Here is a 13,129-nt window from a genome sequence, read left to right on the forward strand (position 1 = left end):
ACTGAATTGGTGGGATTCCTTTATAAGGATTTGATTGGGTTTTTTCCCGGGTACTGAGGAAAAGAGTTCCCAGGCCCCCTAATCGACGATTCATACAAAAATAAGGCACACCACATACACCAATATGAAATTGCCATTTATAACAGATTCGACTGGCTTTAAGACAATCCTCGAATAAAATCATAATATTTTCGATCATCATTTTCCAAAATTCCAAGTCCATTGTATTACAAAAATGCATCATCTGAACTCTCCGTTGACGCCCAGCTGGCCAACCAACGAGATCCAGTATCAAATTTTTGTTCCAAAAACCTTTTCTTTTTGTCCATCAAATATCTTCCTCGATGTACGCCTGGGTGTCCTGGCAACCGCGAGCCCGTGCATCGCCTGGTTAGAACCCTCTAGGATCCTCCTTAGTTGTCCTAGCACTTCACTCAGGGACCGCTTCGTCGGCCCTCGCCCATCGTACCGGAAGCGCACCATTTTAACCGTACCGAGGTTGGTCAAGACCTCGACAGGCTTTGCTGCATGACGTCCCTTGACGACTCCCCGCCAGGTGTTCCAACGAACCTCTTTTAGGAAAACATAAGCCAAATGTTTCCTTCAACATTCTGGCATAAAACAGTTCATTGAATGAAAAACAAAGTTTCCAATGCAAGTGAGATTCCAGTTTGAGATTGGTTCCAAAAGATTTTCTTTTTCCCACATAAATTCAATTATCCAAGATTTTCTTTTTCCAATTCAATTCAATTATCCAAGATTTTCTTTTTCCAATTCAATTCAATTATCCAAGATTTTCTTTTTCCCACATAAATTCTTAACCTTAATTCATTAGGCACAATTATGATGGAAATTCATCTTTTGACATTAGAATTTAATTCAAATCCATCTTTTCTCAATTATCATGAAAATTCATCTTTTAACTAAAATATCAATACCTATTTTTTTGAATAAACTTAAAATATTTCTTTTTCTCATTTTAATGAGTGCAATCCAATTATCATGGGAATTCCTCTTTTCCCTAAATTAAATCTATTAAAATTCTTCTTAAAAATTACATAAAAATAATCATTAATTCCTTTAAGCTAAAAATTCCACTTTTCTCATCTAAACATTTGAATTCCAATATAGTAGGAATTCTTCTTTTATCATTTAAACTTATCTATGCAAAAAGATAAATTTAATTAAATTTTTCTCTTTAAATTTAAATAAAAATCTTCATTAATTACTTTACATTAGGAATTACACTTTCTTCATTTAATTAACTGGATTCCAATATGGTGGGAATTCCTCTTTCATCATAAAAATTCATCTATACAAAAAGATAAATTTAACTATATTTAATCTTAAAAATTAAATAAAAATCTTCATTAATTACTTTGCACTAGGAATTACACTTTTTTCATTTAATTAATTGGATTCCAATATGGTGGAAATTTCTCTTTTATCATAAAAATTTATCTATATAAAAAGATAAATTTAACTATATTTTCTCTTAAAAATTAAATAAAAATCTTCATTAATTCCTTTGCACTAGGAATTATACTTTCCTTATTTAAATATTTGAATTTAAATATGGTGGAAATTTCTCTTTCATCAAAAAAGTTTATCTATACAAAAAGATAAATTTAACTAAAATCTTTCATAAATTATACATTATTTTAGAATTCCAATTTTATTCTCTAAATCATTGGAATACATGGATTTCCAATGTCTTGGGGATTACTTTTTTAACATAAAAATAAATTACAAAAATTTCTCTTTTTCCTAATTTACTAATTATGCATAATCATAAAAATAAATTTCTTCATGATTACAATGAGAATCATTCAATTAAACTAGGATGATAATTCCTAGAATATGGTAGGAAGTCCTCTTTTTATATTATGAATGAAAATATTTTATGTGTTTATTTTACAAAAAATTTACTATAGCTCCACTACTATTATCGATAATTCTCAATTTAATTGAGAGAATGAAGTTTAATATTATTAGTATGATTAGAATGACCACTAATTGGATTATTATCCAATTATGGATTGATTCATAATTTCTCTATGAAATAAATATCATAAAAGCATCAAAAAGCTATTATTTTGGATTCCAATTAAACAAGCATAAAAATTACTTTTGGATTAGAGAAATGCTTCATGAGAAGCTTCATTTGGATTGAGAATAGGTCATAGGAATGACCTTTCTTTGGGGGGAGAGAGAGAAATGCATAAAAACCATTAAAATTAAGCATAAATAAAAATTTATGTGTTTCTTTATTACAATACATTAAAAAATTTAAATAATATTCAAAAGCCATTCAAATTAAAGCTTCTCAAGCTTGAGAGGGGTTGAGAAGAAAGAAACATTTAGAAATTATAGAAAAAAGACCATAATCCACTCTTTACCTCCTAAAATGCTTGCTTCTTTAGTCACTGTAGAGGCCCCCAACCAATCAATTGGTTTGGCATGTCGTAGGAGTCACCAAGGAATATTGAAGAGAGAGAGAAGCTCCAATCTCTTCAATTGTATAGAGGTTTTCAGAGGATAATAGAAATTAAGCTTAGTTTAGAGTAATACCGGCATAGTTTAATTCACAGATAATAATACAAAGGAATGAGGGTTTATTTATAGAAGGGAGGCCACTAACTGAGTCCAACTGAGTTCTAGAATTTTCCAGCTTCAGTTTGACTCGATTTGGACAAGTTTTGGACCAGTTTGGCTCCCTTTTTGATTTGGTTTGATTTAGGAGAGAGGAGAGATAAAAATATCTATTTTTTTTTTGTTTTAAACTCATCTAAGCATGTGAAATAGGCACCTCCTTAAAAGTCTCCCTTTTCTCTACACGTGTCAAAAATGCATGATTACTCTAAAATATCTCATTTTTTTATTAATACACCATAATTTTTAACTAATAAACCTAGTACTTGGTCAACTCTTTATCTTATGTGGACATTTACTCATTTTTGGGTATTTTCTTTTGTTCTTTGGATTTATCTTGTCCCAACACTTGGTTTAATCTTATTGGTCCATAGGAACCTTAATTGGACCATAATCAAAATTTTTTCAAAAATCTGGACCCTTAGGTTAAGGTCTTCTGAATCAATTTTAATTAATTTCAATTGCACCTTGGAAAATCTATTTTGATTTTTTATTTTAGGAGTATTTTTTTTGATATTTGAAGAATTTATTTATCCAAAAATATCCCAATTTTGATTTACCACTCTCTAGAATTTTTTTATCTCACTAGGCAAAACAAGAAAAAAATGATATTTTCTTGTATTCAGAAACATAGAATGATTACAAGGGATTGAAGTAGAGGCTTAATTGATATTTAGGCTGAGGAGGAATCTTACACCACCAATACAGTGGTCGGGTGGTTGGCTAACCCATGGGCCGGATAGGCTGGATCGGAGGATTCCTGAGAAACAACTAGATACGATTAGTTATGTCATTTACTTTAAATCCTGAGAAGACCTTGTTCTGTGGGAGGGGATCAGCGGCTGTGCCTCGTAAATGAGGAAAAAAGCGGTGATTCCATGAACCAAGTGCAAGTCTCTTCTTGATCTGACTATGTGACTTCAGGTTTGGTCAGATAAGTTTAACTAGTTAAGACTTTGACTCGTTAAAGTAATTCCCCATTAGAAGATTTTTGCCGAATGTGCACTGTATACATCCCCAGGAGCCGGCCGAATATCGGCGGGCCATGATATGGTTATGGCAAGTTGGGAGTTAGTTAATGCTGGTGGGTCCAGAAATAGCCTTGCCTCTGAAGATTGAGCTACACAACATGGAAGTTCAGGTGAAAGGAAGCTTAGCGTATGTCACACGTACGAACTAGTGGTGCTAGCTGGGGAAAGCAGTTGTTGGCAACAACCAATGTTTTTGAGAAACAGAATGGGATTTGGTACACACATGTATGCATCATGCTTCTTCCCACATCACGCTATGATTTTGGTAGAAGTAACCCCAAGGTAATGTCAAAGAACATTTTTGATGTATACAAGCATGGGGGTGAATGTTTTATGTGATGCATTCTCCAATGCTGTATTCTCTATTATCATATACCTCCTTTTACCAGTACCTGAGGTTTGTGCCCTAAACATGCAAATAAGTCATTCTATTCCCACTCTATGGGGTTCCAATGTTTTTTTATCTTCATTTACATACACGGTGACATCAAAAGCCAATAATTTCACCAAAATATTGTACTATCTTGTAAGTGTTTTTCCAAATACGAGTGTTTGGAACTTGGGGCGCTCAAAAGTTGAACCGTCACTGACAGTGGCATCACTTCATTTGCATGAGGATTTCTTCTTATCATAAAAAAAATTAGCACCATGCTTGTTATGATTCTTTTGATTATGGCCCGTATTGTCCTGAAGTGCTTTGGAAGGGTATGGTCGGCTTTTGGAGGATAACTTTTGATGGCAAACGCTCCAGACTACTACTTTGATTACTTATCCCACCCTTGGCATGGGACTTAGTCAATGTATTTGAAAACAAAAAAAGGGTATCCATCTTAGTTGTTGTACTCGATTGTTGAGTGAAGATGTGTAAAACCATAATTTGTCATGGAAGCCATGTGAATTGCCACAGCACTAATTCATTTTATGCACAGTAGTGTTAAAGGTCCTTTACAATGTGAGCTCCTTCAAATGGGGCCTAGTGTTGGACGAAAGTCCTCCTTCTGTCCAATCCTTCAAATGGATCATACCCGATTTTGGGCAGACCTACACTCCGGGATTCCTCCTTGGGACATGCTTGGGGTTCATGCATTTGACACTACACAGATATGTGCATTGGCATAAAGTAGTAATAGTATAATCCCAAAGTGGCTTAACTGTGAATTGATTTGGATATTCCCCTAAGATATTTTTGTTATTGCACCTCTTTTTTTTGTTTTTTTTTGTTTTTTTGGAAACAGCTGGGATGCAGCATCATAATGCCTGCGCACTGATTCATACGATCTTTCATAGGCCTTAATTTTCCCTTTAGTTGCCTGGAGACCTTGATAAAAAATTAATGAAGAATCAATCTTAAGATAAAAATCATTTTGCATGTAGTTTATGCGGTCCCCCCCCCCCCCTTGCATAGATAAATCTATTAATGCTTTGATTTGATGTCTTGAGCCTCCTTTCATTTTGATGGTTAAGCAAACTTGTTGACGAAGAATCTCTTGTGTGCTAGTGGAAATTGTGTGTAAAGCAAGCTCTGATGCCAAATACCAAGCCTCCACTTGGCAAGCTTGTCGTGGCCTGCGGCCCTTGGTGAGCTTTGCCATGGACTGATCTCTTTTCTAAACTTGATTAAGAATATAATTAAGAAGTTACAGAGCCAAGAGCCTGATTAGTGTGGTCATGGAGGGGAATGGTCGAAAGGGTAGTGGAAGATATTGCTGAGATTTCAATGACCTAGAGGAAGAAGTCACCGAAGTAGCCAGCCTCCTTGAATGTTGAATTGGACCTAGCTCCAAAACAAGGTAACCATGTAGGATTGTTGGGGGTTTTGTGACGTGTAGTATAAGCATGTAGTGTTTGGGATCATGTGACTAGGTCTTGTCTGGGCACTTAGTCTTGTCGTCTCATCTACATGGTAATGTGTGACATACACCCATTGCCTGCCCAGTGGAGAAATCCTTCCCCAATGTAGGAAAAAAGTTGATGATCACCTTAGTGTGGATAAAAGGGTCCAATTTGCACACTTGGTATTTAAACTTTTCAAAAAGCCAATCAACTCGTTGCTTGCAAGAAATGTTAACATCCAAAGGGTATCCTAAATGTTTGAAGATGCACCCTCTTTGAATTCAGGAACATCGAAATTAATGATGAGGAAAACCATTTTCGAAGGTGGTGTTGAGCTTGGTTTTACTAACATTGCTTCTAAACACAAAGAATTCACTAAACACTAAATTCTTGCAATAGTTGAAAGGCATTGTGTGTGTTCATCCCTGTGATGCTAACCCCCCACACGATCATCCTGCATTTGCTTTCTCGAGCCACCCCCAAGCTTGGGGGAGAGAGATGCATGCACCACCTTAGCATGAGGCCTTCAGCCCTGTTAGAATTCGTGGTGCTCATGCTAGATCAAGTATGTGGAGGAGAGGGACTCACAAAATACAAGAAAATATCTTGCTTATTAAGTTGCTGAAATACAACTAGGCTTCTTGCTCCATACCAAAATGCCTTCTAGCTCCACCTTTAAATATATTGTTTTATGTGATGCATTTTCCAATGTTGTATTCTCCATTCTCATATACCTCCTTTTACCAGTACCTGAGGTTTGTGCCCTAAACATGCAAATAAATCATTCTATTCCCACTCTATGGGTTCTAATGTTTTTTATCTTCATTTACATACATGGTGACATCAAAAGCCAATAATTTCACCAAAATATTGTACTATCTTGTAAGTGTTTTTCGAAATACGAGTGTTTGGAACTTGGGGCGCTCAAAAGTTGAACCATCAATGATAGTGGCATCACTTCATTTGCATGAGGATTTCTTCTTATCATAAAAAAAATTAGCACCATGCTTGTCATGATTCTTTTGATTATGGCCCGTATTGTCCTGAAGTGCTTTGGAAGGGTATGGTCTGCATTTGGAGGATAACTTTTGATGGCAAACGCTCCAAACTACTACTTTGATTACTTATCCCACCCTTGGCATGGGACTTAGTCAATGTATTTGAAAACGAAAAAAGGGTATCCATCTTAGTTGTTGTGCTCGATTGTTGAGTGAAGATGTGTAAAACCATAATTTGTTGTGGAAGCCATGTGAATCGCCATAGCACTAATTCATTTTATGCACAGTAGTGTTAAAGGTCCTTTACAATGTGAGCTCCTTCAAATGGGGCCTAGTGTTGGACGAAAGTCCTCCTTCTGTCCAATCCTTCAAATGGATCATACCCGATTTTGGGCAGACCTACACTCCTGGATTCCTCCTTGGGACATGCTTGGGGTTCATGCATTTGACATTGCACACATATGTGCATTGGCATAAAGTAGTAATAGTATAATCCCAAAGTGGCTTAACTGTGAATTGATTTGGATATTCCCCTAAGATATTTTTGTTATTGCACCTCTCTTTTTGTTTTTTTTTGTTTTTTCGGAAATAGCTGGGATGCAGCATCAGCACAATGCCTGCGCACTAATTCATATGATCTTTCATAGGCCTTAGTTTTTCCTCTAGTTGCCTGTAGACCTTGATAAAAAATTAATGAAGAATCAATCTTAAGATAAGCATGTAGTTTATGCGGTTCCCCTCCCTTGCATAGATAAATCTGTTAATGCTTTGATTTGATGTCTTGAGCCTCCTTTCATTTTGATGTTTAAGCAAACTTGTTGATGAAAAATCTCTTGCATGCTAGCGGAACTTGTGTGTGAAGCAAGCTCTGATGCCAAATACCAAGCCTCCGCTTGGCAAGCTTGCCGTGGGCCTGCGGCCCTTGGTGAGCTTTGCTATGGACTGATCTCTTTTCTAAACTTGATTAAGAATACAATTAAGAAGTTACCGAGCTGAGAGCCTGATTAGAGGGGTCACGGAGGGGAATGGTTGGAAGGGTAGTGGAAGATATTGCTGAGATTTCAATGACCCAAAGGAAGAAGTAACCGAAGTAGCCAGCCTCCTTGAATGTTGAATTGGACCTAGCTCCAAAACAAGGTAACCATGTAGAATTGTTGGGGGCTTTGTGACATGTAGTATAAGCATGTAGTGTTTGGAATCATGTGACTAGGTCTTGTCTGGGCACTTAGTCTTGTCGTCTCATCTACATGGTAATGTGTGACATACACCATTGCCTGCCCAGTGGGGAAATCCTTCCCCAATGTAGGACAAAAGTTGATGATCACCTTAGTGGATAAAAGGGTTCCATTTGCACACTTGGTATTTAAACTTTTCAAAAAGCCAATCAACTCGTTGCTTGCAAGAAATGTTAACATCCAAAGGGTATCCTAAATGTTTGAAGATGCACCCTCTTTGAATTCAGGAACATCGAAACTAATGATGAGGAAAACCATTTTCGAAGGTGGTGTTGAGCTTGGTTTTATTAACATTGCTTCTAAACCCAAAGAATTCACTAAACACTAAATTCTTGCAGTAGTTGAAAAGCATTGTGTGTGTTCATCCCTGTGATGCTAACCCCCCACACGATCATCCTGCATTTGCTTTCTCGAGCCACCCCCGAGCTTGGGGGAGAGAGATGCATGCACCACCTTAGCATGAGACCTTCAGTCCACCTCACAACTAGACTAGCACCATGCATGTCCTGCACCTCCGTGGTACTAGCACATTGGCTCGGCATCTCTCGTTGACTCACATAAGGCATGTTCAACACTAAGTTATGATCCCTCCTCATCCTTATGAGTCCACTCTAACAAACAATAAAGTTTTTCAAAACTTATTATAATAATCTTTGCAAGCTCTCATCAATCCCTTCAACACTTATGAAAGTAAAACCACTAGTAGAGATTTATGCGATCATTGGGTGCATAGTTATTTGGCTAGCTCTACTCGAATGCCTGAAGTTAAAGATCTCAGAGACACACGTTGAGAGAGAGAAGAGAAGAAGAGAACTTTTTAACGTCGTAGGAAACTATCCCAAGAGACCAAATTGATCTATCCGACAAGATTTGAACTCAAGAGACCTTTGAGAGAGAGAGAGAGAGAGAGAGAGAGAGAGGTTCTTTTTTATGATTACCAGAATCCGGTCAACATTACGTCATCTCCATAGTATGATGCAAGCATATTTCTTGCATCATAGATAAACATTTCATTGCCATAAAGCACTTGGATCACAACAAAAGTGTTCTCAATAATAGCCACTAATTGTGCTAGTTAGTAAATGGTGCACGATGCTCGCTCTTGCCTTTGACCGTGATTAATTATTTCTTAGGCTAAGGTGAGACGTTACAATTGGAGATGCTATGCTAGAGTAGTTGTGGAGGAGGGGAATGCTTTGAGGGTGACTGAAGACATTGTTGGGGTCGACACGTGTCTTGATTTCAGCAAGCCGGAGGAAGTTGTCCCCAAAGTAGCTACGGCCCCATGTCGCGTCAGCCTCTTCGAAGGTCGAGTTGGCACCGAGCTCGAAATCAAGGTAGCCCACGTAGGCTTGCCGGGGGTCCAGGGACACGTAGGGTGCCATGTATGCATGCAGTGTCCGGGACCAGGCCAGGAGGGTCTCGTCCGGGCGCCCGGTCTCGTTGTCCCAATCTGCATGGTACTGTATGACGTACCAATTGCCTGCCCGGTGTGGAAAGGCGATCTGGTCTGCAGGTATCCTCGCCATCACCCCTTGGTAAGGCTCTAGAAGCAAGCTGCCCAAGCTTGGGTTGGCCTCCAACAAATCAAACACACCATCCCACGCTTCCTTTGAGATGGGCGCTTGCACGTAGTCGGACTTTGCTTTGAAGTAGTTTTTGTCTGTGTTGAGCCTCTCTGTTAACCCTAATGGGCTCCCGGCTCTCCCTACATTGGCCACAGCTTCTATCCATGTCCCCTCATCGCAATCATCGGCTGTCAATCCTAGCTGTGGATAAATCTCATTCATCAACTCTACCGTCTCATTAATTCCCCCCATGTAGTAGCCATAAAACAACCCACTCAGATTGCTAGACACACTAGCTCCACCAGTGAGATACACTACTATTTGCATGTCTTCTGGAGCTTCAAATGGGGCTACAGTTTGCCAGTCATAGATGAGCTCACTGAGAAGGGTTCTGTTGGTTCTTAGCACATTAAACGCAGTCACTCTAGAGGCTACAGGCACAAGACGGAGCCTCCATGCAACCACTACACCCCAGCTGCCTCCACCGCCCCCTCTCAGAGCCCAAAAGTAGTCTTCACCCATGCTTTCTCTGTTAAGAAGCTCACCATTGGCATCCACAAGCAATGCATCAAGCACATTGTCTGCAGCAATACCATGTTTCCGAGACATGAAGCTGTAGCCGCCCCCACTGATATGCCCTCCTGCACACACAGTGGGACAAACCCCAGCTGGGAAACCATAGTCGGAAGTAACTTGGGAGATGCCATAGTAGAGCTGGCCAAGGGTAATGCCAGCTTGGGCCCAAGCGGTTTTGGAGTCCATGTCCACCTCCACAGTCTGCAGGTTCATCAAATCGATGACCACGAAAGGGCTCTCAGCAGTGTAGGATAGGCCCTCGTAGTCGTGTCCGCCGCTACGGACACGAAGCAATAATCCACTGTTGATGGTGCAGTTAACTGCGGTTTGGACTTGCTGGGCGGACTCGGGGAGGACCAAAACAGAGGGGACGGGCGCCCCGGGCTCGCTGAAACGCAGATTCTGAACTGAGAAGTCGAGCAAATGGTAGAATGTGGGTGCGTCCGAGCTACGGGTGGTATAGTTCTGCACACCTCCATTTTGCAAGCACTCTGGAAAGCTGGGCTCCTCAACAAGAGGAGGAGGAGCAGCAGCAGCTGTTACAACAAGAAAGGAACGTGTAAGAACGCAAAAGGCCACCACTACGAACACAAGCGGAACCACAGATTGAACACCCAGCCCCATCTCATTAGCTCCAGAACTCTCAGATGGTTTGTGAGTCACGAGCTACAATACCCCGTCTACTCCCAGAAACGACTCACGAGCCCGGACACGAGCCAACACGAGCTCCTTGTGCTGTTGAGTAAACTATTGCACGTGTCGGTAACTTGGCGAGCATGCTCCGACGTTTACTCGTAGGAAAGGGGGTGTTTATTTTTGCAAGTGAGGTACCTTGTTTTCTAGGAAAGTTGCCCTTCTCCAAGAAAGGCAATTTTTTTTCTTTGCCCTTCGTTGACATTAGAGTTACCTTTCTAGGTAAAATACAACCAACAATACTTAAAACTATTGCGTGTAGCATAAATATTGTCTTTCTAGATAAAATACAATCAACAATATACTTAAAAAGATTACATCTAACATAAAGATTGTATTTTTAAGCAAACGTACTTAAAATACAACCAAGAAATCTCATGAATTGTACATCATCAAATCATCAATCCATAAACTCACCATCATCCAGGTCCAACATAATCTAGAATCTTAGAAACCAAATCATAGAAGTAAATATCACAAATGTTTCAATACAATAGATCATTACCAAAAGCTCATATGACCATCAATGTCATGAATAATGTCATCAATAATAACCACACATCAAACAAGTCATGAATATGAAAAGCTACCTTCTTTGCACTATTCAATTGTCATCACATTGACATTGCGATGGGCTTTTAGAGCATCCCACGTTATATATATTGCATCCCAATCCACCTCTAATGCATCTTTTTCACCATTGTATGAGAGAAACATGAGCTTATTCAAAGTTTCCAAGGATAGTCTGTTACGACCATTAGACTTGATATACGATTCATCTTTGAGAAACCTCTCTCAAAGAGAAAGTTTCCAAGGATAGTCTGTTACGACCATTAGACTTGATATACGATTCATCTTTGAGAAACCTCTCTCACAATTTGAGAAACCCAAATTTGGAAATCTATTCGTTGAAATTTGATGTTGTCTTTAAAGTTGAAATTTATATATTTTAGTTATAAATCCGGACATTTGTACACATTTAGTAATCCAAGTTAAGGGTTGAAAAAAATAATTTAGAGGCACATTTTTTTCACGCGACATCAAATATTCCAATAAAAAATCATATTAAAAAAAGAGAGATTTATGTACTTTGTCCTTCTTTTTCGTCCACCTGTCCTCTTGGTCGCCATCGTTGGTAGCCAGTTGATGAGACGTGTGATGGGAGTTGCATGATTGCACCAACTGCAGCCTTGGCCCACCACGTCCGACTCAGTGGCCACCATAGAACGAACGTACTCACGCCCGATCTTGTTTGCCAACTCCCTTAGGACTCTCTTCCATCATGGGATCAATGGCTAGGAGAGGCTCATAGCCCCACTTTTGTGGCAGCCATTGGGATTCCTGCTACGTGCGCCATTTTTGTGTGTGCCTAATTTCTAAGTAAACGAGGTAGAAAAGTATACATGCATCCATATATATAAATATAGAGATATATACCACCTAGTAAACGATGTAAAAAAGGTATAAAAATATATATATACATCTATATATTATACATGTGCATATATAGATATATATATGCACATGATTTCTAATCATGTGCATATATATAGATATATACATCTATATATTATACATGTGCATATATAGATATATATATATGCACATGATTTCTAATCATGTGCATATATATAGATATATATTTATATTTATATATACTTTTGTACATCTATATATATATAGATCTATATATTATACATGTGCATATATAGATATATATATGCACATGATTTCTAATCGTGTGCATATATAGATATGTATATATATGCACATGATTTCTAATCATGTGCATGATTTCTAATCATGTGCATATATATAGATATATATTTATATTTATATATACTTCTGTACATCTATATATACATCTATATATTATACATATATGTATATCTCTGTATATTCTAATCAAGCGCTATACATATAGAGATAAACATGGTATAGATATATATAGCGCATGATTTCTAATCATGTGCATATATATAGATATATATTTATATTTATATATACTTCTGTACATACATGTATACATTTGTTATGTAGTCATCATTTGTTAAGGTCCCTGCAGATGCCACTTTCTGTCATGGCAGTTGTTGGGATTCCTCTCAGTGGGTCGGTGATAACTATCGCTAGGCCCAACGTGCACCATTTTTGGTGTGCCTTATATTTAAAGTAAATGAGGTAAAAAAGTATATATATATATAGCGCCTGACTTCTAAAGTAAACGAGGTAGAAAAGGTATATAAGTATATATATACCTATAGAATATAGACAATCCAGACATATGCTACGATGTTTACTTTAGTCCTAGTCTACCATATGTACTTAACAGTCTCCAATTATCTTGGTGTAACTAAAAAACTTATGTGGTTTAGCCATGATGATCTACATGCATGGTGCCTTACAGCATTGGAGAGTGGATTGAACTCTCGTGGTGATATTTGGTCCATCTAGAGTTTGCACGTGGATGAAACTCTCACATGACAAGTAGGACAAGCTTTACTTACTTATTATGATGTTTAAACCATTCACAATACATTTGAGAT

The 13,129-nt window shown here is 38.1% G+C and overlaps 1 pseudogene; it reads right to left on the reverse strand.

Annotated features, from left to right (window-relative positions):
• Positions 1–8,673: 8,673 nt before the first annotated feature.
• On the reverse strand, positions 8,674–10,517 carry LOC147620875 (berberine bridge enzyme-like D-2 pseudogene; annotated as a pseudogene).
• Between the last annotated feature and the right edge of the window lie 2,612 nt (positions 10,518–13,129).

This window comes from Cibotium barometz, chromosome 31, assembly GCF_041138505.1.
Source record: "Cibotium barometz isolate CiBa-2024 chromosome 31, ASM4113850v1, whole genome shotgun sequence".
Taxonomy (NCBI): Eukaryota; Viridiplantae; Streptophyta; class Polypodiopsida; order Cyatheales; family Cibotiaceae; genus Cibotium; species Cibotium barometz.